The following is a 22,009-nucleotide window of genomic DNA, read 5'->3' as shown; positions in this document are numbered from 1 at the left end:
ACAAGAAGTAAAGAAGAGAAGGCATGAGGGGGTCAGACAAGAAGTAAAGAAGAGAAGGTATGAGGTGGTCAGACAAGAAGTAAAGAAGAGAAGTTATGAGGGGGTCAGTTAAGAAGTAAAAAAGAGAAGGTATGAGGGGGTCAGACAAGAAGTAAAGAAGAAAAGGTATGAGGGGGTCAGACAAGAAGTAAAGAAGAGAAGGTTTGAAGGGGTCAGTTAAGAAGCAAAGAAGAAAAGGAATAAGGGGTCAGACAAGAAGTGTAAAAGAAAAAGGTATGAGGGGATCAGACAAGAAGTACAGAAGAGAAGGTATGAGGTGGTCAGACAAGAAGTAAAGAAGAGAAGGTATGAGGGTGTCAGACAAGAAGTAAAGAAGAGAAGGTATGAGTGGGTCAGGCAAGAAGTAGAGAGAATAGGCATGAAGGGGCCAGACAAGAAGTAAAGAAAAATAGGCATAAGGGGGTCAGTTAATAAGTAAAGAAGAAAAGGTATAAGGCAGTCAGACAAGAAGTAAAAAAGAAAAAGGTATGAGGGGATCAGACAAGAAGTAAAGAAGAAAAGGTATGAGGGGGTAAGACAAGAAGAAAAGGTATGAGGGGTTCAAACAAGAAGAAAAGGTATAAGGAGTCAGACAAGAAGTAAAAAAGAAAAAGGTATGAGGGGATCAGACAAGAAGTAAAGAAGAGAACGTATGAGGGGGTCAGACAAGAAGAAAAGAAGAGAAGGCATGAGGGGGTCAGACAAGAAGTGAAGAAGAGAAGGTATGAAGGGGTCAGACAAGAAGTAAAGAAGAGAAGGTATGAGGGGGTCAGACAAGAAGTAAAGAAGAGAAGGTATGAGGCGATCAGTCAAGAAGTAAAGAAGAGAAGGTATGAGGGGGTCTGACAAGAAGAAAAGGTATGAGGGGTTCAGACAAGAAGAAAAGGTATGTGGTGGTCAGACAAGAAGTAAAGAAGAGAAGGTATGAGAGGTCAGACAAGAAGTAAAGAAGAGAAGGTATGAGGGGGTCAATTAAGAAGTAAAGAAGAGAAGGTATGAGGGGGTCAGACAAGAAGTAAAGAAGAGAAGGTATGAGGGGGTCAGACAAGAAGTAAAGAAGAGATGGTATGAGGGGGTCAGTTAAGAAGTAAAGAAGAGAAGTTATGAGGGGGTCAGTTAAGAAGTAAAGAAGAGAAGGTACGAGGGGGTCAGAGAAGAAGTAAAGAAGAGAAGGTATGAGAGGGTCAGACAAGAAGTAAAGAAGAGAAGGTATGAGGGGGTCAGACAAGAAGAAAAGGTATGAGGGGTCAGACAAGAAATAAAGAAGATAAGGTATGAGGGGGTCAGACAAGAAGTAAAGAAGAGAAAGTATGGGTGGGTCAGACAAGAAGTAAAGAAGAGAAGGTAAGAGGAGGTCAGACAAGAAGTAAAGAAGTTAAGGTATGAGCGAGTCAGACTAGAAGTAAAGAAGAGTAGGCATGAGGGAGTCAGACAAGAAGTAAAGAAGAGAATGCATGAGGGGGTCAGACAAGAAGTAAAGAAGAGATGGTATGAGGGGGTCAGTTAAGAAGTAAAGAAGAGAAGGTATGAGGGGGTCAGACAAGAAGTAAAGTAGAGAAGGTATGAGGGGGTCAGACAAGAAGTATAGAAGAGAAGGTATGAGGGGGTCAGTTAAGAAGTAAAGAAGAGAAGGTATGAGGGGGTCAGAGAAGACGTAAAGAAGAAAAGGTATGAGGGGGTCAGACAAGAAGAAAAGGTATGAGGGTTCAGACAAGAAATAAAGAAGATAAGGTATGAGGGGGTCAGACAAGAAGTAAAGAAGAGAAGGTATGGGTGGGTCAGACAAGAAGTAAAGAAGAGAAGGAATGAGGTGGTCAGACAAGAAGTAAAGGAGAGAAGGCATGAGGGAGTCAGACAAGAAGTTAAGAAGAGAATGCATGATGGAGTCAGACAAGAAGTAAAGAAGAGAAGGTATAAGGGAGTCAGACAAGAAGTAAAGAAGAGAAGGCATGAGGGGGTCAGACAAGAAGTAAAGAAGAGAAGGTATGAGGTGGTCAGACAAGAAGTAGAGAAGAGAAGTTATGAGGTGGCCAGTTAAGAAGTAAAAAAGAGAAGGTATGAGGGGGTCAGACAAGAAGTAGAGAAGAAAAGGTATGAGGGGGTCAGACAAGAAGTAAAGAAGAGAAGGTTTGAGGGGGTCAGTTACGAAGTAAAGAAGAAAAGGAATAAGGGGTCAGACAAGAAGTATAAAAGAAAAAGGTATGAGGGGATCAGACAAGAAGTACAGAAGAGAAGGTATGAGGGGGTCAGACAAGAAGTAAAGAAGAGAAGGTATGAGGGTGTCAGACAAGAAGTAAAGAAGAGAAGGTATGAGGGGGTCAGGCAAGAAGTAGAGAGAATAGGCATGAAGGGGCCAGACAAGAAGTAAAGAAAAATAGGCATAAGGGGGTCAGTTAATAAGTAAAGAAGAAAAGGTATAAGGTAGTCAGACAAGAAGTAAAAAAGAAAAAGGTATGAGGGGATCAGAGAAGAAGTAAAGAAGAAAAGGTATGAGGGGGTAAGACAAGAAGAAAAGGTATGAGGGGTTCAAACAAGAAGAAAAGGTATAAGGGGTCAGAAAAGAAGTAAAAAAGAAAAAAGGTATGAGGGGATCAGACAAGAAGTAAAGAAGAGAACATATGAGGGGGTCAGACAAGAAGAAAAGAAGAGAAGGCATGAGGGGGTCAGACAAGAAGTGAAGAAGAGAAGATATGAGGGGGTCAGACAAGAAGTAAAGAAGAGAAGGTATGAGGGGGTCAGACAAGAAGTAAAGAAGAGAAGGTACTGTATGAGGGGATCAGACAAGAAGTAATGAAAAGAAGGCATGAGGGGGTCAGACAAGAAGTAAAGAAGAGAAGGCATGAGGGTGTCAGACAAGAAGTAAAGAAGAGAAGGTATGAGGGGGTCAGACAAGAAGTAAAGAAGAGATGGTATGAGCGGGTCAGTTAAGAAGTAAAGAAGAGAAGGTATGAGGGGGTCATAGAAGAAGTAAAGAAGAGATGGTATGAGGGGGTCAGACAAGAAGTAAAGAAGAGAAAGTATGAAGGGGTCAGACAAGAAGTAAAGAAGAGAAGGTATGGGTGGGTCAGACAAGAAGTAAAGAAGAGAAGGAATGAGGTGGTCAGACAAGAAGTAAAGAAGAGAAGGCATGAGGGGGTCAGACAAGAAGTAAAGAAGAGAAGGTATGAGGGGGTCAATTAAGAAGTAAAGAAGAGAAGGTATGAGGGGGTCAGACAAGAAGTAAAGAAGAGAAGGTATGTGGGGGTCAGACAAGAAGAAAAGGTATGAGGGGTTCAGACAAAAAGAAAAGGTATGAGGTGGTCAGACAAGAAGTAAAGAAGAGAAGGTATGAGGGGGTCAGTTAAGACGCAAAGAAGAGAAGGTATGAGGGGGTCAGACAAGAAGTAAAGAAGAGAAGGTATGAGGGGATCAGACAAGAAGTAAAGAAGAGAAGGTATGAGGTGGTCAGACAAGAAGTAAAGAAGAGAAGGTATGAGGGGGTCAGACAAGAAGTAAAGAAGAGATGGTATGAGCGGGTCAGTTAAGAAGTAAAGAAGAGAAGTTATGAGGGGGTCAGACAAGAAGTAAAGTAGAGAAGTTATGAGGGGGTCAGACAAGAAGTAAAGATGAGAAGGTATGAGGGGGTCAGTTAAGAAGTAATGAAGAGAAGGTATGAGGGGGTCATAGAAGAAGTAAAGAAGAGAAGGTATGAGGGGGTCAGACAAGAAGTAAAGAAGAGAAAGTATGAAGGGGTCAGACAAGAAGAAAAGGTATGAGGGGTCAGACAAGAAATAAAGAAGATAAGGTATGAGGGGGTCAGACAAGAAGTAAAGAAGAGAAGGTATGGGTGGGTCAGACAAGAAGTAAAGAAGAGAAGGAATGAGGTGGTCAGACAAGAAGTAAAGAACAGAAGGCATGAGGGGGTCAGACAAGAAATAAAGAAGAGAAGGTATGAGGGGGTCAATTAAGTAGTAAAGAAGAGAAGGTATGAGGGGGTCAGACAAGAAGTAAAGAAGAGATGGTATGAGGGGGTCAGTTAAGAAGTAAAGAAGAGAGGTTATGAGGGGGTCTGACAAGAAGTAAAGTAGAGAAGGTATGAGGGGGTCAGACAAGAAGAAAAGAAGAGAAGGTATGAGGGGGTCAGTTAAGAAGTAAAGAAGAGAAGGTATGAGGGGGTCAGAGAAGAAGTAAAGAAAAGACGGTATGAGGGGGTCAGACAAGAAGAAAAGGTATGAGGCGTTCAGACTAGAAATAAAGAAGATAAGGAATGAAGAGGGTCAGACAAGAAGTAAAGAAGAGAAGGTATGAGGGAGTCAGACAAAAAGCAAAGAAGAGAAGGTATGAGTGGGGTCAGCCAAGAAGTAAAGAGGACATGGCATGACGGGGTCAGACAAGAAGTAAAGAAGAGACGGCATGAGGGAGTCAGACAAGAAGTAAAGAAGAGAAGGTATGAGGGGGTCAAGTAAAAAATAAAGAAGAGAAGGCATGAGGGGGTCAGACAAGTAGTAAAGAAGAGAAGGTATGAGGTGGTCAGCCAAGGAGTAAAGAAGAGAAGGTATGAGGGGGTCAGACAAGAAGAAAAGGTATGAGGGGTTCAGACAAGAAGAAAAGGTATGAGGTGGTCAGACAAGAAGTAAAGAAGAGAAGATATGAGGAGGTCAGACAAGAAGTAAAGAAGAGAAGGTATGAGGGGGTCAATTAAGAAGTAAAGAAGAGAAGGTATGAGGGGGTCAGACAAGAAGTAAAGAAGAGAAGGTATGAGGGGGTCAGACAAGAAGTAAAGAAGAAACGGTATGAGGGGGTCAGTTAAGAAGTAAAGAAGAGAAGGTATGAGGGGGTCAGACAAGAAGTAAAGTAGAGAAGGTATGAGGGGGTCAGACAAGAAGTAAAGAAGAGAAGGTATGAGGGGGTCAGTTAAGAAGTAAAGAAGAGAAGGTATGAGGGGGTCAGAGAAGACGTAAAGAAGAGAAGGTATGAAGGGGTCAGACAAGAAGTAAAGAAGCGAAGGTATGAGGGGATCAGACAAGAAGAAAAGGTATGAGGGGTCAGACAAGAAATAAAGAAGATAAGGTATGAGGGGGTCAGACAAGAAGTAAAGAAGAGAAGGTATGGGTGGGTCAGACAAGAAGTAAAGAAGAGAAGGAATGAGGTGGTCAGACAAGAAGTAAAGAAGAGAAGGCATGAGGGGGTCAGACAAGAAGTAAAGAAGAGAAGGCATGAGGGAGTCAGACAAGAAGTAAAGAAGAGAAGGCATGAGGGAGTCAGACAAGAAGTAAAGAAGAGAAGGTATAAGGGGGTCAGACAAGAAGTAAAGAAGAGAAGGCATGAGGGGGTCAGACAAGAAGTAAAGAAGAGAAGGTATGAGGTGGTCAGACAAGAAGTAAAGAAGAGAAGTTATGAGGGGGTCAGTTAAGAAGTAAAAAAGAGAAGGTATGAGGGGGTCAGACAAGAAGTAAAGAAGAAAAGGTATGAGGGGGTCAGACAAGAAGTAAAGAAGAGAAGGTTTGAAGGGGTCAGTTAAGAAGCAAAGAAGAAAAGGAATAAGGGGTCAGACAAGAAGTGTAAAAGAAAAAGGTATGAGGGGATCAGACAAGAAGTACAGAAGAGAAGGTATGAGGTGGTCAGACAAGAAGTAAAGAAGAGAAGGTATGAGGGTGTCAGACAAGAAGTAAAGAAGAGAAGGTATGAGTGGGTCAGGCAAGAAGTAGAGAGAATAGGCATGAAGGGGCCAGACAAGAAGTAAAGAAAAATAGGCATAAGGGGGTCAGTTAATAAGTAAAGAAGAAAAGGTATAAGGCAGTCAGACAAGAAGTAAAAAAGAAAAAGGTATGAGGGGATCAGACAAGAAGTAAAGAAGAAAAGGTATGAGGGGGTAAGACAAGAAGAAAAGGTATGAGGGGTTCAAACAAGAAGAAAAGGTATAAGGAGTCAGACAAGAAGTAAAAAAGAAAAAGGTATGAGGGGATCAGACAAGAAGTAAAGAAGAGAACGTATGAGGGGGTCAGACAAGAAGAAAAGAAGAGAAGGCATGAGGGGGTCAGACAAGAAGTGAAGAAGAGAAGGTATGAAGGGGTCAGACATGAAGTAAAGAAGAGAAGGTATGAGGGGGTCAGACAAGAAGTAAAGAAGAGAAGGTATGAGGCGATCAGTCAAGAAGTAAAGAAGAGAAGGTATGAGGGGGTCTGACAAGAAGAAAAGGTATGAGGGGTTCAGACAAGAAGAAAAGGTATGTGGTGGTCAGACAAGAAGTAAAGAAGAGAAGGTATGAGGAGGTCAGACAAGAAGTAAAGAAGAGAAGGTATGAGGGGGTCAATTAAGAAGTAAAGAAGAGAAGGTATGAGGGGGTCAGACAAGAAGTAAAGAAGAGAAGGTATGAGGGGGTCAGACAAGAAGTAAAGAAGAGATGGTATGAGGGGGTCAGTTAAGAAGTAAAGAAGAGAAGTTATGAGGGGGTCAGACATGAAGTAAAGTAGAGAAGGTATGAGGGGGTCAGACAAGAAGTAAAGAAGAGAAGGTATGAGGGGGTCAGTTAAGAAGTAAAGAATAGAAGGTACGAGGGGGTCAGAGAAGAAGTAAAGAAGAGAAGGTATGAGGGGGTCAGACAAGAAGTAAAGAAGAGAAGGTATGAGGGGGTCAGACAAGAAGAAAAGGTATGAGGGGTCAGACAAGAAATAAAGAAGATAAGGTATGAGGGGGTCAGACAAGAAGTAAAGAAGAGAAAGTATGGGTGGGTCAGACAAGAAGTAAAGAAGAGAAGGTAAGAGGAGGTCAGACAAGAAGTAAAGAAGTTATGGTATGAGCGGGTCAGACTAGAAGTAAAGAAGAGTAGGCATGAGGGAGTCAGACAAGAAGAAAAGAAGAGAATGCATGAGGGGGTCAGACAAGAAGTAAAGAAGAGATGGTATGAGGGGGTCAGTTAAGAAGTAAAGAAGAGAAGGTATGAGGGGGTCAGACAAGAAGTAAAGTAGAGAAGGTATGAGGGGGTCAGACAAGAAGTATAGAAGAGAAGGTATGAGGGGGTCAGTTACGAAGTAAAGAAGAGAAGGTATGAGGGGGTCAGAGAAGACGTAAAGAAGAAAAGGTATGAGGGGGTCAGACAAGAAGAAAAGGTATGAGGGTTCAGACAAGAAATAAAGAAGATAAGGTATGAGGGGGTCAGACAAGAAGTAAAGAAGAGAAGGTATGGGTGGGTCAGACAAGAAGTAAAGAAGAGAAGGAATGAGGTGGTCAGACAAGAAGTAAAGGAGAGAAGGCATGAGGGAGTCAGACAAGAAGTTAAGAAGAGATGGCATGATGGAGTCAGACAAGAAGTAAAGAAGAGAAGGTATAAGGGAGTCAGACAAGAAGTAAAGAAGAGAAGGCATGAGGGGGTCAGACAAGAAGTAAAGAAGAGAAGGTATGAGGTGGTCAGACAAGAAGTAGAGAAGAGAAGTTATGAGGTGGCCAGTTAAGAAGTAAAAAAGAGAAGGTATGAGGGGGTCAGACAAGAAGTAGAGAAGAAAAGGTATGAGGGGGTCAGACAAGAAGTAAAGAAGAGAAGGTTTGAGGGGGTCAGTTACGAAGTAAAGAAGAAAAGGAATAAGGGGTCAGACAAGAAGTATAAAAGAAAAAGGTATGAGGGGATCAGACAAGAAGTACAGAAGAGAAGGTATGAGGGGGTCAGACAAGAAGTAAAGAAGAGAAGGTATGAGGGTGTCAGACAAGAAGTAAAGAAGAGAAGGTATGAGGGGGTCAGGCAAGAAGTAGAGAGAATAGGCATGAAGGGGCCAGACAAGAAGTAAAGAAAAATAGGCATAAGGGGGTCAGTTAATAAGTAAAGAAGAAAAGGTATAAGGTAGTCAGACAAGAAGTAAAAAAGAAAAAGGTATGAGGGGATCAGAGAAGAAGTAAAGAAGAAAAGGTATGAGGGGGTAAGACAAGAAGAAAAGGTATGAGGGGTTCAAACAAGAAGAAAAGGTATAAGGGGTCAGAAAAGAAGTAAAAAAGAAAAAAGGTATGAGGGGATCAGACAAGAAGTAAAGAAGAGAACATATGAGGGGGTCAGACAAGAAGAAAAGAAGAGAAGGCATGAGGGGGTCAGACAAGAAGTGAAGAAGAGAAGATATGAGGGGGTCAGACAAGAAGTAAAGAAGAGAAGGTATGAGGGGGTCAGACAAGAAGTAAAGAAGAGAAGGTACTGTATGAGGGGATCAGACAAGAAGTAATGAAAAGAAGGCATGAGGGGGTCAGACAAGAAGTAAAGAAGAGAAGGCATGAGGGTGTCAGACAAGAAGTAAAGAAGAGAAGGTATGAGGGGGTCAGACAAGAAGTAAAGAAGAGATGGTATGAGCGGGTCAGTTAAGAAGTAAAGAAGAGAAGGTATGAGGGGGTCATAGAAGAAGTAAAGAAGAGATGGTATGAGGGGGTCAGACAAGAAGTAAAGAAGAGAAAGTATGAAGGGGTCAGACAAGAAGAAAAGGTATGAGGGGTCAGACAAGATATAAAGAAGATAAGGTATGAGGGGGTCAGACAAGAAGTAAAGAAGAGAAGGTATGGGTGGGTCAGACAAGAAGTAAAGAAGAGAAGGAATGAGGTGGTCAGACAAGAAGTAAAGAAGAGAAGGTATGTGGGGGTCAGACAAGAAGAAAAGGTATGAGGGGTTCAGACAAAAAGAAAAGGTATGAGGTGGTCAGACAAGAAGTAAAGAAGAGAAGGTATGAGGAGGTCAGACAAGAAGTAAAGAAGAGAAGGTATGAGGGGGTCAATTAAGAAGTAAAGAAGAGAAGGTATGAGGGGGTCAGACAAGAAGTAAAGAAGAGATGGTATGAGGGGGTCAGTTAAGAAGTAAAGAAGAGAAGTTATGAGGGGGTCAGACAAGAAGTAAAGGAGAGAACGTATGAGGGGGTCAGACAAGAAGTAAAGAAGAGAAGGTATGAGGGGGTCAGTTAAGAAGTAAAGAAGAGAAGGTATGAGGGGGTCAGAGAAGAAGTAAAGAAGAGAAGGTATGAGGGGGTCAGACAAGAAGTAAAGAAGAGAAGGTATGAGGGGGTCAGACAAGAAGAAAAGGTATGAGGGGTCAGACAAGAAATAAAGAAGATAAGGTATGAGGGGGTCAGACAAGAAGTAAAGAAGAGAAGGTATGGGTGGGTCAGACAAGAATCAAAGAAGAGAAGGAATGAGGTGGTCAGACAAGAAGTAAAGAAGAGAAGGTATGAGGGGGTCAGACAAGAAGTAAAGAAGAGATGGTATGAGCGGGTCAGTTAAGAAGTAAAGAAGAGAAGTTATGAGGAGGTCAGACAAGAAGTAAAGTAGAGAAGTTATGAGGGGGTCAGACAAGAAGTAAAGATGAGAAGGTATGAGGGGGTCAGTTAAGAAGTAATGAAGAGAAGGTATGAGGGGGTCATAGAAGAAGTAAAGAAGAGATGGTATGAGGGGGTCAGACAAGAAGTAAAGAAGAGAAAGTATGAAGGGGTCAGACAAGAAGAAAAGGTATGAGGGGTCAGACAAGAAATAAAGAAGATAAGGTATGAGGGGGTCAGACAAGAAGTAAAGAAGAGAAGGTATGGGTGGGTCAGACAAGAAGAAAAGAAGAGAAGGAATGAGGTGGTCAGACAAGAAGTAAAGAAGAGAAGGCATGAGGGGGTCAGACAAGAAGTAAAGAAGAGAAGGTATGAGGGGGTCAATTAAGAAGTAAAGAAGAGAAGGTATGAGGGGGTCAGACAAGAAGTAAAGAAGAGAAGGTATGTGGGGGTCAGACAAGAAGAAAAGGTATGAGGGGTTCAGACAAAAAGAAAAGGTATGAGGTGGTCAGACAAGAAGTAAAGAAGAGAAGGTATGAGGAGGTCAGACAAGAAGTAAAGAAGAGAAGGTATGAGGGGGTCAATTAAGAAGTAAAGAAGAGAAGGTATAAGGGGGTCAGACAAGAAGTAAAGAAGAGATGGTTTGAGGGGGTCAGTTAAGAAGTAAAGAAGAGAAGTTATGAGGGGGTCAGACAAGAAGTAAAGGAGAGAATGTATGAGGGGGTCAGACAAGAAGTAAAGAAGAGAAGGTATGAGGGGGTCAGTTAAGAAGTAAAGAAGAGAAGGTATGAGGGGGTCATAGAAGAAGTAAAGAAGAGAAGGTATAAGGGGGTCAGACAAGAAGTAATGAAGAGAAGGTATGAGGGGGTCAGACAAGAAGAAAAGGTATGAGGGGTCAGACAAGAAATAAAGAAGATAAGGTATGAGGGGGTCAGACAAGAAGTAAAGAAGAGAAGGTATGGGTGGGTCAGACAAGAATTAAAGAAGAGAAGGAATGAGGTGGTCAGACAAGAAGTAAAGAAGAGAAGGCATGAGGGGGTCAGACAAGAAGTAAAGAAGAGAAGGCATGAGGGAGTCAGACAAGAAGTAAAGAATAGAAGGCATGAGGGAGTCAGACAAGATGTAAAGAAGAGAAGTTATGAGGGGGTCAGTTAAGAAGTAAAAAAGAGAAGGTATGAGAGGGTCAGACAAGAAGTAAAGAAGAAAAGGTATGAGGGGGTCAGACAAGAAGTAAAGAAGAGAAGGTTTGAGGGGGTCAGTTAAGAAGTAAAGAAGCAAAGGAATAAGGGGTCAGACAAGAAGTTTAAAAGAAAAAGGTATGAGGGGATCAGACAAGAAGTACAGAAGAGAAGGTATGAGGGGGTCAGGCAAGAAGTAGAGAGAATAGGCTTGAAGGGGCCAGACAAGAAGTAAAGAAAAATAGGCATAAGGGGGTCAGTTAATAAGTAAAGAAGAAAAGGTATAATGTAGTCAGACAAGAAGTAAAAAAGAAAAAGGTATGAGGGGATCAGACAAGAAGTAAAGAAGAAAAGGTATGAGGGGGTAAGACAAGAAGAAAAGGTATGAGGGGTTCAAACAAGAAGAAAAGGTATAAGGGGTCAGACAAGAAGTAAAAAAGAAAAAGGTATGAGGGGATCAGACAAGAAGTAAAGAAGAGAACGTATGAGGGGGTCAGACAAGAAGAAAAGAAGAGAAGGCATGAGGGGGTCAGACAAGAAGTGAAGAATAGAAGGTATGAGGGGGTCAGACAAGAAGTAAAGAAGAGAAGGTACTGGATGAGGGGATCAGACAAGAAGTAAAGAAAAGAAGGTGTGAGGGGGTCAGACAAGAAGAAAAGAAGAGAAGGCATGAGGGGGTCAGACAAGAAGTAAAGAAGAGAACGTATGAGGGGGTCAGACAAGAAGTAAAGAAGAGAAGGTATGAGGGGGTCAGACAAGAAGTAAAGAAGAGAAGGTATGACTGGTGTCAGTCAAGATGTAAAGAAGTCAAGGCATGAGGGGGTCAGACAAGAAGTAAAGAATTGAAGGCATGAGGGAGTCAGACAAGAAGTAAAGAAGAGAAGTTATGAGGGGGTCAGATAAGAAGTAAAGAAGAGAAGGTATGAGGGGGTCAGTTAAGACGCAAAGAAGAGAAGGTATGAGGGGGTCAGACAAGAAGTAAAGAAGAGAAGGTATGAGGGGATCAGACAAGAAGTAAAGAAGAGAAGGTATGAGGCGGTCAGACAAGAAGTAAAGAAGAGAAGGTATGAGGGGGTCAGACAAGAAGTAAAGAAGAGATGGTATGAGCGGGTCAGTTAAGAAGTAAAGAAGAGAAGTTATGAGGGGGTCAGACAAGAAGTAAAGTAGAGAAGTTATGAGGGGGTCAGACAAGAAGTAAAGATGAGAAGGTATGAGGGGGTCAGTTAAGAAGTAATGAAGAGAAGGTATGAGGGGGTCATAGAAGAAGTAAAGAAGAGAAGGTATGAGGGGGTCAGACAAGAAGTAAAGAAGAGAAAGTATGAAGGGGTCAGACAAGAAGAAAAGGTATGAGGGGTCAGACAAGAAATAAAGAAGATAAGGTATGAGGGGGTCAGACAAGAAGTAAAGAAGAGAAGGTATGGGTGGGTCAGACAAGAAGTAAAGAAGAGAAGGAATGAGGTGGTCAGACAAGAAGTAAAGAAGAGAAGGCATGAGGGGGTCAGACAAGAAGTAAAGAAGAGAAGGTATGAGGGGGTCAATTAAGTAGTAAAGAAGAGAAGGTATGAGGGGGTCAGACAAGAAGTAAAGAAGAGATGGTATGAGGGGGTCAGTTAAGAAGTAAAGAAGAGAGGTTATGAGGGGGTCTGACAAGAAGTAAAGTAGAGAAGGTATGAGGGGGTCAGACAAGAAGAAAAGAAGAGAAGGTATGAGGGGGTCAGTTAAGAAGTAAAGAAGAGAAGGTATGAGGGGGTCAGAGAAGAAGTAAAGAAGAGACGGTATGAGGGGGTCAGACAAGAAGAAAAGGTATGAGGCGTTCAGACTAGAAATAAAGAAGATAAGGAGTGAAGAGGGTCAGACAAGAAGTAAAGAAGAGAAGGTATGAGGGAGTCAGACAAAAAGCAAAGAAGAGAAGGTATGAGTGGGGTCAGCCAAGAAGTAAAGAGGACATGGCATGACGGGGTCAGACAAGAAGTAAAGAAGAGACGGCATGAGGGAGTCAGACAAGAAGTAAAGAAGAGAAGGTATGAGGGGGTCAAGTAAAAAATAAAGAAGAGAAGGCATGAGGGGGTCAGACAAGTAGTAAAGAAGAGAAGGTATGAGGTGGTCAGCCAAGGAGTAAAGAAGAGAAGGTATGAGGGGGTCAGACAAGAAGAAAAGGTATGAGGGGTTCAGACAAGAAGAAAAGGTATGAGGTGGTCAGACAAGAAGTAAAGAAGAGAATATATGAGGAGGTCAGACAAGAAGTAAAGAAGAGAAGGTATGAGGGGGTCAATTAAGAAGTAAAGAAGAGAAGGTATGAGGGGGTCAGACAAGAAGTAAAGAAGAGAAGGTATGAGGGGGTCAGACAAGAAGTAAAGAAGAGACGGTATGAGGGGGTCAGTTAAGAAGTAAAGAAGAGAAGGTATGAGGGGGTCAGACAAGAAGTAAAGTAGAGAAGGTATGAGGGGGTCAGACAAGAAGTAAAGAAGAGAAGGTATGAGGGGGTCAGTTAAGAAGTAAAGAAGAGAAGGTATGAGGGGGTCAGAGAAGACGTAAAGAAGAGAAGGTATGAAGGGGTCAGACAAGAAGTAAAGAAGCGAAGGTATGAGGGGATCAGACAAGAAGAAAAGGTATGAGGGGTCAGACAAGAAATAAAGAAGATAAGGTATGAGGGGGTCAGACAAGAAGTAAAGAAGAGAAGGTATGGGTGGGTCAGACAAGAAGTAAAGAAGAGAAGGAATGAGGTGGTCAGACAAGAAGTAAAGAAGAGAAGGCATGAGGGGGTCAGACAAGAAGTAAAGAAGAGAAGGCATGAGGGAGTCAGACAAGAAGTAAAGAAGAGAAGGCATGAGGGAGTCAGACAAGAAGTAAAGAAGAGAAGGTATAAGGGGGTCAGACAAGAAGTAAAGAAGAGAAGGCATGAGGGGGTCAGACAAGAAGTAAAGAAGAGAAGGTATGAGGTGGTCAGACAAGAAGTAAAGAAGAGAAGTTATGAGGGGGTCAGTTAAGAAGTAAAAAAGAGAAGGTATGAGGGGGTCAGACAAGAAGTAAAGAAGAAAAGGTATGAGGGGGTCAGACAAGAAGTAAAGAAGAGAAGGTTTGAAGGGGTCAGTTAAGAAGCAAAGAAGAAAAGGAATAAGGGGTCAGACAAGAAGTGTAAAAGAAAAAGGTATGAGGGGATCAGACAAGAAGTACAGAAGAGAAGGTATGAGGTGGTCAGACAAGAAGTAAAGAAGAGAAGGTATGAGGGTGTCAGACAAGAAGTAAAGAAGAGAAGGTATGAGTGGGTCAGGCAAGAAGTAGAGAGAATAGGCATGAAGGGGCCAGACAAGAAGTAAAGAAAAATAGGCATAAGGGGGTCAGTTAATAAGTAAAGAAGAAAAGGTATAAGGCAGTCAGACAAGAAGTAAAAAAGAAAAAGGTATGAGGGGATCAGACAAGAAGTAAAGAAGAAAAGGTATGAGGGGGTAAGACAAGAAGAAAAGGTATGAGGGGTTCAAACAAGAAGAAAAGGTATAAGGAGTCAGACAAGAAGTAAAAAAGAAAAAGGTATGAGGGGATCAGACAAGAAGTAAAGAAGAGAACGTATGAGGGGGTCAGACAAGAAGAAAAGAAGAGAAGGCATGAGGGGGTCAGACAAGAAGTGAAGAAGAGAAGGTATGAAGGGGTCAGACAAGAAGTAAAGAAGAGAAGGTATGAGGGGGTCAGACAAGAAGTAAAGAAGAGAAGGTATGAGGCGATCAGTCAAGAAGTAAAGAAGAGAAGGTATGAGGGGGTCTGACAAGAAGAAAAGGTATGAGGGGTTCAGACAAGAAGAAAAGGTATGTGGTGGTCAGACAAGAAGTAAAGAAGAGAAGGTATGAGAGGTCAGACAAGAAGTAAAGAAGAGAAGGTATGAGGGGGTCAATTAAGAAGTAAAGAAGAGAAGGTATGAGGGGGTCAGACAAGAAGTAAAGAAGAGAAGGTATGAGGGGGTCAGACAAGAAGTAAAGAAGAGATGGTATGAGGGGGTCAGTTAAGAAGTAAAGAAGAGAAGTTATGAGGGGGTCAGTTAAGAAGTAAAGAAGAGAAGGTACGAGGGGGTCAGAGAAGAAGTAAAGAAGAGAAGGTATGAGAGGGTCAGACAAGAAGTAAAGAAGAGAAGGTATGAGGGGGTCAGACAAGAAGAAAAGGTATGAGGGGTCAGACAAGAAATAAAGAAGATAAGGTATGAGGGGGTCAGACAAGAAGTAAAGAAGAGAAAGTATGGGTGGGTCAGACAAGAAGTAAAGAAGAGAAGGTAAGAGGAGGTCAGACAAGAAGTAAAGAAGTTAAGGTATGAGCGAGTCAGACTAGAAGTAAAGAAGAGTAGGCATGAGGGAGTCAGACAAGAAGTAAAGAAGAGAATGCATGAGGGGGTCAGACAAGAAGTAAAGAAGAGATGGTATGAGGGGGTCAGTTAAGAAGTAAAGAAGAGAAGGTATGAGGGGGTCAGACAAGAAGTAAAGTAGAGAAGGTATGAGGGGGTCAGACAAGAAGTATAGAAGAGAAGGTATGAGGGGGTCAGTTAAGAAGTAAAGAAGAGAAGGTATGAGGGGGTCAGAGAAGACGTAAAGAAGAAAAGGTATGAGGGGGTCAGACAAGAAGAAAAGGTATGAGGGTTCAGACAAGAAATAAAGAAGATAAGGTATGAGGGGGTCAGACAAGAAGTAAAGAAGAGAAGGTATGGGTGGGTCAGACAAGAAGTAAAGAAGAGAAGGAATGAGGTGGTCAGACAAGAAGTAAAGGAGAGAAGGCATGAGGGAGTCAGACAAGAAGTTAAGAAGAGAAGGCATGATGGAGTCAGACAAGAAGTAAAGAAGAGAAGGTATAAGGGAGTCAGACAAGAAGTAAAGAAGAGAAGGCATGAGGGGGTCAGACAAGAAGTAAAGAAGAGAAGGTATGAGGTGGTCAGACAAGAAGTAGAGAAGAGAAGTTATGAGGTGGCCAGTTAAGAAGTAAAAAAGAGAAGGTATGAGGGGGTCAGACAAGAAGTAGAGAAGAAAAGGTATGAGGGGGTCAGACAAGAAGTAAAGAAGAGAAGGTTTGAGGGGGTCAGTTACGAAGTAAAGAAGAAAAGGAATAAGGGGTCAGACAAGAAGTATAAAAGAAAAAGGTATGAGGGGATCAGACAAGAAGTACAGAAGAGAAGGTATGAGGGGGTCAGACAAGAAGTAAAGAAGAGAAGGTATGAGGGTGTCAGACAAGAAGTAAAGAAGAGAAGGTATGAGGGGGTCAGGCAAGAAGTAGAGAGAATAGGCATGAAGGGGCCAGACAAGAAGTAAAGAAAAATAGGCATAAGGGGGTCAGTTAATAAGTAAAGAAGAAAAGGTATAAGGTAGTCAGACAAGAAGTAAAAAAGAAAAAGGTATGAGGGGATCAGAGAAGAAGTAAAGAAGAAAAGGTATGAGGGGGTAGAACAAGAAGAAAAGGTATGAGGGGTTCAAACAAGAAGAAAAGGTATAAGGGGTCAGAAAAGAAGTAAAAAAGAAAAAAGGTATGAGGGGATCAGACAAGAAGTAAAGAAGAGAACATATGAGGGGGTCAGACAAGAAGAAAAGAAGAGAAGGCATGAGGGGGTCAGACAAGAAGTGAAGAAGAGAAGATATGAGGGGGTCAGACAAGAAGTAAAGAAGAGAAGGTATGAGGGGGTCAGACAAGAAGTAAAGAAGAGAAGGTACTGTATGAGGGGATCAGACAAGAAGTAATGAAAAGAAGGCATGAGGGGGTCAGACAAGAAGTAAAGAAGAGAAGGCATGAGGGTGTCAGACAAGAAGTAAAGAAGAGAAGGTATGAGGGGGTCAGACAAGAAGTAAAGAAGAGATGGTATGAGCGGGTCAGTTAAGAAGTAAAGAAGAGAAGGTATGAGGGGGTCATAGAAGAAGTAAAGAAGAGATGGTATGAGGGGGTCAGACAAGAAGTAAAGAAGAGAAAGTATGAAGGGGTCAGACAAGAAGTAAAGAAGAGAAGGTATGGGTGGGTCAGACAAGAAGTAAAGAAGAGAAGGAATGAGGTGGTCAGACAAGAAGTAAAGAAGAGAAGGCATGAGGGGGTCAGACAAGAAGTAAAGAAGAGAAGGTATGAGGGGGTCAATTAAGAAGTAAAGAAGAGAAGGTATGAGGGGGTCAGACAAGAAGTAAAGAAGAGAAGGTATGTGGGGGTCAGACAAGAAGAAAAGGTATGAGGGGTTCAGACAAAAAGAAAAGGTATGAGGTGGTCAGACAAGAAGTAAAGAAGAGAAGGTATGAGGGGGTCAGTTAAGACGCAAAGAAGAGAAGGTATGAGGGGGTCAGACAAGAAGTAAAGAAGAGAAGGTATGAGGGGATCAGACAAGAAGTAAAGAAGAGAAGGTATGAGGCGGTCAGACAAGAAGTAAAGAAGAGAAGGTATGAGGGGGTCAGACAAGAAGTAAAGAAGAGATGGTATGAGCGGGTCAGTTAAGAAGTAAAGAAGAGAAGTTATGAGGGGGTCAGACAAGAAGTAAAGTAGAGAAGTTATGAGGGGGTCAGACAAGAAGTAAAGATGAGAAGGTATGAGGGGGTCAGTTAAGAAGTAATGAAGAGAAGGTATGAGGGGGTCATAGAAGAAGTAAAGAAGAGAAGGTATGAGGGGGTCAGACAAGAAGTAAAGAAGAGAAAGTATGAAGGGGTCAGACAAGAAGAAAAGGTATGAGGGGTCAGACAAGAAATAAAGAAGATAAGGTATGAGGGGGTCAGACAAGAAGTAAAGAAGAGAAGGTATGGGTGGGTCAGACAAGAAGTAAAGAAGAGAAGGAATGAGGTGGTCAGACAAGAAGTAAAGAACAGAAGGCATGAGGGGGTCAGACAAGAAATAAAGAAGAGAAGGTATGAGGGGGTCAATTAAGTAGTAAAGAAGAGAAGGTATGAGGGGGTCAGACAAGAAGTAAAGAAGAGATGGTATGAGGGGGTCAGTTAAGAAGTAAAGAAGAGAGGTTATGAGGGGGTCTGACAAGAAGTAAAGTAGAGAAGGTATGAGGGGGTCAGACAAGAAGAAAAGAAGAGAAGGTATGAGGGGGTCAGTTAAGAAGTAAAGAAGAGAAGGTATGAGGGGGTCAGAGAAGAAGTAAAGAAAAGACGGTATGAGGGGGTCAGACAAGAAGAAAAGGTATGAGGCGTTCAGACTAGAAATAAAGAAGATAAGGAATGAAGAGGGTCAGACAAGAAGTAAAGAAGAGAAGGTATGAGGGAGTCAGACAAAAAGCAAAGAAGAGAAGGTATGAGTGGGGTCAGCCAAGAAGTAAAGAGGACATGGCATGACGGGGTCAGACAAGAAGTAAAGAAGAGACGGCATGAGGGAGTCAGACAAGAAGTAAAGAAGAGAAGGTATGAGGGGGTCAAGTAAAAAATAAAGAAGAGAAGGCATGAGGGGGTCAGACAAGTAGTAAAGAAGAGAAGGTATGAGGTGGTCAGCCAAGGAGTAAAGAAGAGAAGGTATGAGGGGGTCAGACAAGAAGAAAAGGTATGAGGGGTTCAGACAAGAAGAAAAGGTATGAGGTGGTCAGACAAGAAGTAAAGAAGAGAAGATATGAGGAGGTCAGACAAGAAGTAAAGAAGAGAAGGTATGAGGGGGTCAATTAAGAAGTAAAGAAGAGAAGGTATGAGGGGGTCAGACAAGAAGTAAAGAAGAGAAGGTATGAGGGGGTCAGACAAGAAGTAAAGAAGAGACGGTATGAGGGGGTCAGTTAAGAAGTAAAGAAGAGAAGGTATGAGGGGGTCAGACAAGAAGTAAAGTAGAGAAGGTATGAGGGGGTCAGACAAGAAGTAAAGAAGAGAAGGTATGAGGGGGTCAGTTAAGAAGTAAAGAAGAGAAGGTATGAGGGGGTCAGAGAAGACGTAAAGAAGAGAAGGTATGAAGGGGTCAGACAAGAAGTAAAGAAGCGAAGGTATGAGGGGATCAGACAAGAAGAAAAGGTATGAGGGGTCAGACAAGAAATAAAGAAGATAAGGTATGAGGGGGTCAGACAAGAAGTAAAGAAGAGAAGGTATGGGTGGGTCAGACAAGAAGTAAAGAAGAGAAGGAATGAGGTGGTCAGACAAGAAGTAAAGAAGAGAAGGCATGAGGGGGTCAGACAAGAAGTAAAGAAGAGAAGGCATGAGGGAGTCAGACAAGAAGTAAAGAAGAGAAGGCATGAGGGAGTCAGACAAGAAGTAAAGAAGAGAAGGTATAAGGGGGTCAGACAAGAAGTAAAGAAGAGAAGGCATGAGGGGGTCAGACAAGAAGTAAAGAAGAGAAGGTATGAGGTGGTCAGACAAGAAGTAAAGAAGAGAAGTTATGAGGGGGTCAGTTAAGAAGTAAAAAAGAGAAGGTATGAGGGGGTCAGACAAGAAGTAAAGAAGAAAAGGTATGAGGGGGTCAGACAAGAAGTAAAGAAGAGAAGGTTTGAAGGGATCAGTTAAGAAGCAAAGAAGAAAAGGAATAAGGGGTCAGACAAGAAGTGTAAAAGAAAAAGGTATGAGGGGATCAGACAAGAAGTACAGAAGAGAAGGTATGAGGTGGTCAGACAAGAAGTAAAGAAGAGAAGGTATGAGGGTGTCAGACAAGAAGTAAAGAAGAGAAGGTATGAGTGGGTCAGGCAAGAAGTAGAGAGAATAGGCATGAAGGGGCCAGACAAGAAGTAAAGAAAAATAGGCATAAGGGGGTCAGTTAATAAGTAAAGAAGAAAAGGTATAAGGCAGTCAGACAAGAAGTAAAAAAGAAAAAGGTATGAGGGGATCAGACAAGAAGTAAAGAAGAAAAGGTATGAGGGGGTAAGACAAGAAGAAAAGGTATGAGGGGTTCAAACAAGAAGAAAAGGTATAAGGAGTCAGACAAGAAGTAAAAAAGAAAAAGGTATGAGGGGATCAGACAAGAAGTAAAGAAGAGAACGTATGAGGGGGTCAGACAAGAAGAAAAGAAGAGAAGGCATGAGGGGGTCAGACAAGAAGTGAAGAAGAGAAGGTATGAAGGGGTCAGACATGAAGTAAAGAAGAGAAGGTATGAGGGGGTCAGACAAGAAGTAAAGAAGAGAAGGTATGAGGCGATCAGTCAAGAAGTAAAGAAGAGAAGGTATGAGGGGGTCTGACAAGAAGAAAAGGTATGAGGGGTTCAGACAAGAAGAAAAGGTATGTGGTGGTCAGACAAGAAGTAAAGAAGAGAAGGTATGAGGAGGTCAGACAAGAAGTAAAGAAGAGAAGGTATGAGGGGGTCAATTAAGAAGTAAAGAAGAGAAGGTATGAGGGGGTCAGACAAGAAGTAAAGAAGAGAAGGTATGAGGGGGTCAGACAAGAAGTAAAGAAGAGATGGTATGAGGGGGTCAGTTAAGAAGTAAAGAAGAGAAGTTATGAGGGGGTCAGACATGAAGTAAAGTAGAGAAGGTATGAGGGGGTCAGACAAGAAGTAAAGAAGAGAAGGTATGAGGGGGTCAGTTAAGAAGTAAAGAATAGAAGGTACGAGGGGGTCAGAGAAGAAGTAAAGAAGAGAAGGTATGAGGGGGTCAGACAAGAAGTAAAGAAGAGAAGGTATGAGGGGGTCAGACAAGAAGAAAAGGTATGAGGGGTCAGACAAGAAATAAAGAAGATAAGGTATGAGGGGGTCAGACAAGAAGTAAAGAAGAGAAAGTATGGGTGGGTCAGACAAGAAGTAAAGAAGAGAAGGTAAGAGGAGGTCAGACAAGAAGTAAAGAAGTTATGGTATGAGCGGGTCAGACTAGAAGTAAAGAAGAGTAGGCATGAGGGAGTCAGACAAGAAGAAAAGAAGAGAATGCATGAGGGGGTCAGACAAGAAGTAAAGAAGAGATGGTATGAGGGGGTCAGTTAAGAAGTAAAGAAGAGAAGGTATGAGGGGGTCAGACAAGAAGTAAAGTAGAGAAGGTATGAGGGGGTCAGACAAGAAGTATAGAAGAGAAGGTATGAGGGGGTCAGTTACGAAGTAAAGAAGAGAAGGTATGAGGGGGTCAGAGAAGACGTAAAGAAGAAAAGGTATGAGGGGGTCAGACAAGAAGAAAAGGTATGAGGGTTCAGACAAGAAATAAAGAAGATAAGGTATGAGGGGGTCAGACAAGAAGTAAAGAAGAGAAGGTATGGGTGGGTCAGACAAGAAGTAAAGAAGAGAAGGAATGAGGTGGTCAGACAAGAAGTAAAGGAGAGAAGGCATGAGGGAGTCAGACAAGAAGTTAAGAAGAGATGGCATGATGGAGTCAGACAAGAAGTAAAGAAGAGAAGGTATAAGGGAGTCAGACAAGAAGTAAAGAAGAGAAGGCATGAGGGGGTCAGACAAGAAGTAAAGAAGAGAAGGTATGAGGTGGTCAGACAAGAAGTAGAGAAGAGAAGTTATGAGGTGGCCAGTTAAGAAGTAAAAAAGAGAAGGTATGAGGGGGTCAGACAAGAAGTAGAGAAGAAAAGGTATGAGGGGGTCAGACAAGAAGTAAAGAAGAGAAGGTTTGAGGGGGTCAGTTACGAAGTAAAGAAGAAAAGGAATAAGGGGTCAGACAAGAAGTATAAAAGAAAAAGGTATGAGGGGATCAGACAAGAAGTACAGAAGAGAAGGTATGAGGGGGTCAGACAAGAAGTAAAGAAGAGAAGGTATGAGGGTGTCAGACAAGAAGTAAAGAAGAGAAGGTATGAGGGGGTCAGGCAAGAAGTAGAGAGAATAGGCATGAAGGGGCCAGACAAGAAGTAAAGAAAAATAGGCATAAGGGGGTCAGTTAATAAGTAAAGAAGAAAAGGTATAAGGTAGTCAGACAAGAAGTAAAAAAGAAAAAGGTATGAGGGGATCAGAGAAGAAGTAAAGAAGAAAAGGTATGAGGGGGTAAGACAAGAAGAAAAGGTATGAGGGGTTCAAACAAGAAGAAAAGGTATAAGGGGTCAGAAAAGAAGTAAAAAAGAAAAAAGGTATGAGGGGATCAGACAAGAAGTAAAGAAGAGAACATATGAGGGGGTCAGACAAGAAGAAAAGAAGAGAAGGCATGAGGGGGTCAGACAAGAAGTGAAGAAGAGAAGATATGAGGGGGTCAGACAAGAAGTAAAGAAGAGAAGGTATGAGGGGGTCAGACAAGAAGTAAAGAAGAGAAGGTACTGTATGAGGGGATCAGACAAGAAGTAATGAAAAGAAGGCATGAGGGGGTCAGACAAGAAGTAAAGAAGAGAAGGCATGAGGGTGTCAGACAAGAAGTAAAGAAGAGAAGGTATGAGGGGGTCAGACAAGAAGTAAAGAAGAGATGGTATGAGCGGGTCAGTTAAGAAGTAAAGAAGAGAAGGTATGAGGGGGTCATAGAAGAAGTAAAGAAGAGATGGTATGAGGGGGTCAGACAAGAAGTAAAGAAGAGAAAGTATGAAGGGGTCAGACAAGAAGAAAAGGTATGAGGGGTCAGACAAGATATAAAGAAGATAAGGTATGAGGGGGTCAGACGAGAAGTAAAGAAGAGAAGGTATGGGTGGGTCAGACAAGAAGTAAAGAAGAGAAGGAATGAGGTGGTCAGACAAGAAGTAAAGAAGAGAAGGTATGTGGGGGTCAGACAAGAAGAAAAGGTATGAGGGGTTC

The sequence above is a fragment of the Taudactylus pleione genome, unplaced genomic scaffold (genome assembly GCF_031769625.1).
Source record: "Taudactylus pleione unplaced genomic scaffold, aTauple2 ptg000671l, whole genome shotgun sequence".
Taxonomy (NCBI): domain Eukaryota; kingdom Metazoa; phylum Chordata; class Amphibia; order Anura; family Myobatrachidae; genus Taudactylus; species Taudactylus pleione.
The sequence above is the reverse complement of the archived record's forward strand: the minus strand, read 5'-3'. Positions refer to the sequence as shown.